A 5,823-nucleotide genomic window follows, 5' to 3' on the forward strand; every position below is an offset into this window, starting at 1 on the left:
TGCATCAACCCGATTATATTTTTCTCCTCAGATCTGCTCCAACGAATAAAAGACATTAAACATTAAAAACATATTTAACATTAAAAATCAACACACAAAAGCCACTCGGAATGTTGCAACACTTTATGGGAAGAGTTTAAATGGAAGGACACAAAGAAAGGTGTACAGTATCCTCCATCCCTATCAATGTAGCCTTTTGCCTCTGAAAGCAGAACAGGAAGAAGGCCCATTTCAAGGAAAACAAAGGGAATGGTTTCATTGTTTCAAAGAACTCTGTCAATAGGAGTGGATTCTTCTAAGAAAGACTTTTTAGATGGAAGATGGACTGAAACTAAGAACAATTCAGGGAGTGCTTTCTCTTGGGACTCCTCCATCAGTGAGGCGGTTGTTAAGATTGTTCAGTTAGGGAACCAAGTTCTCAGTCTAGTTTAATAAGTATTACTGAGCATTCACACATTCACTCATTCTTTGTTCATTCAGCACATTCGAGTGACAGACACTTCTGTGCCCTGCACTATGATGTCAGGTGCCCCAGGAGAGTAAAAGGTAAAAGTCCTTCACCTTGAGAACTAACACAGGCATTTGGAGGTTGCTAGCCAAGGATTGGCTCTATTTAAGGGTGTGAGATAATAGAAAATAAATATTGATCTCTGCCCCTGGTTCCTAGCTGAGCGCTCCTAAAACTCATGGAAATTTCCAAGCGATAAGAGCACTAGGAGCATCTTTTGTTCTCATGAGGTGACTCTGTGTGGGCTCCTGGATGAGGGCCAGTCACCAGAAAGACCAAGCCATGATTAGAAACTCAGAATTTCCTACCTACCCCCCGCCCCATCCTCCTAAGAGGGGAGAGTGGCTGGAAATGGGGTTAGTAAGTGATCATGCCAATGTGAGGAAGCTTCCCAATAGTGCAGGGATTGGGGAGCTTCCAGGTTGGCAAAGATATCCACACTGGAAGGGTGATACACCCCAACTCCATGGGGACAGAAGTTCCTGTGTTCAGGACCCTCCCAGACCTTGCCTTATATATCTCCTCATCTGGCTGTTCATCTGTATCCTTTATCATATCCTTTGATAAACTGGTAAAATTAAGTAAGCATTTCCCTGAGTTCTTCTGTGAGATGCTCTCACAAATGAATTGAACCCAAGGAAGGGGGGGGGGTGATTGGAACCTCTGATCTATAGTTGGTTGGTCAGAAGCACAGATGATAACCTGGGCTTTTGGCTGGCATATGATGTTGGAGGGGGGGCAGTGCAGGGAGGCAGTCTTATGGGACTGAGCCCTTCACCTGTGGGATCTGATGCTCTCTCTGGGAAGTAATGTCAGAATTGAGTTGAATTGTAGGACATCTAGCTGGTGTTGCAGAGAATTGCGTGGTGTGGGGGAAAACCTTCACACAGTTGGAGATCAGAAATGTCAGAATGAAAGTGTTTTGTATGAGGAGTCAAGAAGGTACAGGGGCAAGAGAAACACAGGAGGAAAGAACTGGGTTTTCCCCTACAACAGGTGGAAAACTGAGTTTTTCTAATACAAAGTGTCAGAGAAAATATATATATTTGCTTTCTCATTTGACCTTTAAGTACAGCACATCATATATGTATATATACATATATGTGCACACACATGTTTTATATAATATATATTTAAGAGCTTTGGAGTCTGAAGTCCAGAGTCAATCTTGACTCTATACTTGGGCCACCACTATTTGTTTGACTCTCAGTATTTTCAACTGTAAAACAAGGATAATAACAGTTACCTCATAATTGTGAGGTTCAATGAGGTTCAATGAGATGACTCATGTGAGAGCTTTGTGTAAACAGTACAGGACTTTGCAAACATTTGTCACAGAGAAATTATCGAAGGTGAATGTACGAGGGCTTTCAAGTAGTGTTTATCAAACTGTGTGCATCGAAACATTAATGGCCCAGGATGGCGACAGGCATTTCTTAAGAAGACAGTTGTGTGGTGTGTAGGGGAAGCAAAACTTTACCACCACCCTTTTAGGGTTTCTGGCTGGGGCTGAGAATTAAATTGACATAGATTAAGAAGAGTAAAGCATACAGTGTTTTACATGCTGCACAGCAGCCCTTGTAGGAAAACGGAGATCAAAAGCAGTTAGAGCTGAACACTTACACACTAAGTTGGACAAAGGGTCGTAAATAGTGAAAAAGGGGCTTGAGCTGAGGCAGTTAATGGTGAAGTGACTAGGAAGGTTTGTGTGTATTGATTTCCTCTGTCCTCGACTCCCTGTCTCTGGTGATAAGAATGTTTCTTGTCTCCTGGTACAGGGACGACATGTTTCGTTTGGGAGTTTCATCTTCTGTTTTCAGGAAGAAAAAGGAAGGTCAGAGCGATCTTGTATCTGCTGTATCTCAAGTGCTTTTAACTTAAAAAAAAAAAACAAACCGTTATGCCAAAGTGGCATATTTTGGCCTGCCACACTTCAGGTCAAATAAATTTGGGAACTACAGGATGATACCAAGTAAAACACAGTTCTTAGGTCTGTAAGTGTGTCGTGACCCTCAAGGAGAGTAATTTCAATTTATACCTCATCAGCCATTCAAAAGCTGAGCCATTCAACAGATCATCTAGGAAGTCACTCAACAACTTTCTAAGAACAGTGTTCAGATTCCCAGCACGGGAAGCATAAAAGGGCCATCCCACTCCTTGTCAGGGCGCTAGAAGGGATTCCAGCGTAATATGGGGGGCCAGGGCACTGTAGCAGATGCCTTTAGGATTCCTTCCAACATACCTATCGCTGGCAAGGTGGTAGTAGGTGTAAAGCCACAAAAGTGAAGAGAAGCAGGCTGATTCTTAGGTAACAAATACAAGGCAGGGCGCCTGGGTGGCTCAGTTGGTTGAGCGACTGCCTTCGGCTCAGGTCATGATCCTGGAGTCCCGGGATCGAGTCCCGCATCGGGCTCCCTGCTCGGCAGGGAGTCTGCTTCTCCCTCTGACCCTCCCCACTCTCATGTGCTCTCTCTCATTCTCTCTCTCTCAAATAAATAAATAAAATCTTTAAAAAAAAAACCAAAAAACAAAACAAAAAAAACAAATACAAGGCAGCTTAGAAAAGGTTCTTCTGTTTCCAAGAAAAGGGTGTAGCCACCCCTCTGGCAAGAAAGACCGCTCCATCCTCCCTATACAAAGAAGTTCATCAGGCCAGTAACTTTCCTCCTATACCTCTCTTCGTTTTTAATCTCCCTTCTGACCCCTCAGTGCACTCCAAACTCTGCCTGGCTCCGAGTTAGATCTTGCCAGAGGGCGCAGCCCAGAGCAGGTGCTGGGAGTGGCGAGACGCGAGAAGCCGAGGGCGCCAGCCCAGCGCGCTCAGGTAATCGGCGGGCCGGCCCCGCCCCGCCCTGTCCCGCCCCGCCCCTCCCCTCGGCGCGCACCTCCGCGGGGGCGGGGCGGACTCGGAGGGACCGGAGGCGGGGTCTCAGGGCGCGGCCGCGCGAGGTGACTGGGCGCCCGGCTCCCGCGGGAGGCCACGGCGGAGTGGCCGCTGCGGGGCAGGAGGTAAGCGGCGCCGGCTCAGCGCGGCGTGGAGCGCGGGCGCCCGGGGAGCCGCACGTGGAGACCCCGCGCAGGGCGGCCGGGCGGCAGGTCTCTGGCGGGGAGGGGGCCGCGGGCTCAGGTGCGCCGTGGGGCCGCTGCCGGGCGCGCAGCGTGGCGCGGGCCTGGCGCCGCAGCTGTCTCGGGCCTCTGGGTCGGGCGCGCGGTGTGCGGGGGGGCGGTGCGAGAGCGGCCCCTGCCCCAGCAGAGGAGCTTCTCGCCCCCAGCCTCACCGGGCGAACTGTTCTGTATGGGTTTTCATCTCCTTTAACTCTTTAGAAATATCGTCTGGGTTGGGGGGCCCCGGGGACCGTTCCCGGGTTTCCTCAGCGACACCTGCTCTCGGGAGCCCTGGGCAGGTTTGGGGCCCCTCGACGGCCGGGTTCACCGTGGGCGGGGCGGGGGGTTGGCCGTAACGTTGGGGGGGCGGCGCGAGACCGGGCCCCCGCCCTGCCGGAGTCTGTTCAGTGGGAGCCCCCGACCGCAGGGAGGGGAGACCCTAGTCCGGCGGGGCTCTGGGCAAAGATGGAGAGTCGGATAAGAACAGGTTCGCTGAGAATCTTTTATCTGTGATGTTCCTGAAACTTTTAGAAGCACAGAAGGGGTGTTAACAATGGTACTTCCCTATGGTTTTTGCAAAACACGAATTGTACACTCAGCTTGATTTTAGATTTGGCTTCTGTCTCTTCCAATTTTTTTTTTTCTTCCTCCTCCTTTGCTGTCCCTTCCTTTAAATAAAGGGAAACGGCATGGCTGCTTTGTGGGGTATATTGCACCCAGATAGACGTCCAGATATAGGCAAGATAGATGCCAAGCCAAAAACATGGATTCCTTTAGAATACTTAAAATACAGCATGTGAAAGGATTGCTTTGGTTTTTAGAATATTATTCTGATTCTTACTCCAGGTAAGTTTATAGTAGAATTTGTTTTTTTTCCCTGATTAATATTGTAAAAAGTAGCCTGGAAGACATTGAGTTAACAACAACACTCCCTATTTACTGATTTAATATTTTGATATGTAAGTTTATTGTGGTTAAAAACTGCTTCTTCTGGAAGGAAATGTTAATATTGCTTGCCCTTGAGAGCTGGAATTGGAGATTTACCTTTTATCTCTTGTATTTTGTAGTTTTTGTCAATGGCTGTGAGTTACCTTCATAACTGGAGGAAAAAGTCTTCTTAAAAATTTGTGTTTCTTTAAACCCTTCAAGAAAAATATTTCAAAAGTATCTCTTGTATTGGCTCCACTTGAATTACCATTGTATTCGTGAATAAAGCTAACACATGGAGAGAGAGCACACGGGCACTCTCTCTCTCAGTGGATAAAATCTTAAAAAAAAGGAACCAGATTAATTCAGGTTGAGAGAAAAGGAGTAAGGTTCTTGTAGGACGGCTGGCAGACCTGTTTGGTTGGCAGATGTGTTAGTATTGGGATTTTCTGAAGTCAAGAGTTGTAAATGTTAGAAGCATGGTGGGTTTGCGGTCATTAGTCCTGTGGGAGTGGAAGAAATCACTCAAGTAAATAGAGTGAGAAGAGAAGACCAAGGATGGGAAACACCAACATTTAAGTGATGTAGAGAGACAGCTGTGGAGAGTGAGGAGAAGTCAGGAAAGAAGGAGGAAAATCTAGCAGACAGTAGTTCATAGGAGCCTGGAGAGGAAAGAGTTTTAATCAGGAGAGAAATCTATCTCAAATGAGTCAGAGGGATCTGGAAAATAGGAACTGGTTAAGGGTGTCCTGGCTTTGGTAGTTAGGATAGGAGGTCATTGATCTCAGCAAACACAATATAAGCAAAATGATGAGGATGAAAGTCAAATATGAATGAATTTGAAGAGTAAATAGAGAATGAAGAAATAAAGGTAAGGAGAGTAGAGTCCTTATTTTGAGAAACAAAGATTAGAAGAAGTGACAGGGTGGTAGAAGGGAGTTTACAGTCCCGTTTGGAAAGAACGTAAGGACAACAGAATAATACCTTTATGTTAAAGTGCATCTCACAGCGTTGTTCCTGTCTCATGGTTAAGTAGGAGAAGCTGAGAGCAAGTAGCTGAGCATATTGAATAGAACTACTATAAGAGGGCGCCTGGGTGGCTCAGTTGGTTAAGCGACTGCCTTCGGCTCAGGTCATGATCCTGGAGTCCCAGGATCGAGTCCCGCATCGGGCTCCCTGCTCGGCGGGGAGTCTGCTTCTCCCTCTGACCCTCCTCCCTCTCATGCTCTCTGTCTCTCATTCTCTCTCTCTCAAATAAATAAATAAAATCTTTAAAAAAAAAA

At 46.9% G+C, this 5,823-nt stretch overlaps 1 protein-coding gene across 4 annotated transcripts in view; it reads left to right on the forward strand.

Annotated features, from left to right (window-relative positions):
* The first annotated feature begins 3,266 nt into the window (after window positions 1-3,266).
* The window catches only part of TC2N (tandem C2 domains, nuclear), a 38,812-nt gene continuing 36,255 nt past the window's right edge, over window positions 3,267-5,823 (forward strand). Inside the window, exon 1 of one of the 4 annotated variants that reach the window (XM_081830064.1) lies at window positions 3,267-3,332. The gene's annotated coding sequence lies outside the window, so the exon portion shown is untranslated. Of the gene's footprint in view, window positions 3,333-3,428; window positions 3,636-5,823 lie in introns of those variants that run through there. The other 3 variants (XM_081830062.1, XM_081830063.1, XM_081830061.1) reach the window with 3 other exon arrangements.

The sequence above is a fragment of the Leptonychotes weddellii genome, chromosome 9 (genome assembly GCF_054177405.1).
Source record: "Leptonychotes weddellii isolate Sample4059 chromosome 9, ASM5417740v2, whole genome shotgun sequence".
NCBI classification, from domain to species: domain Eukaryota; kingdom Metazoa; phylum Chordata; class Mammalia; order Carnivora; family Phocidae; genus Leptonychotes; species Leptonychotes weddellii.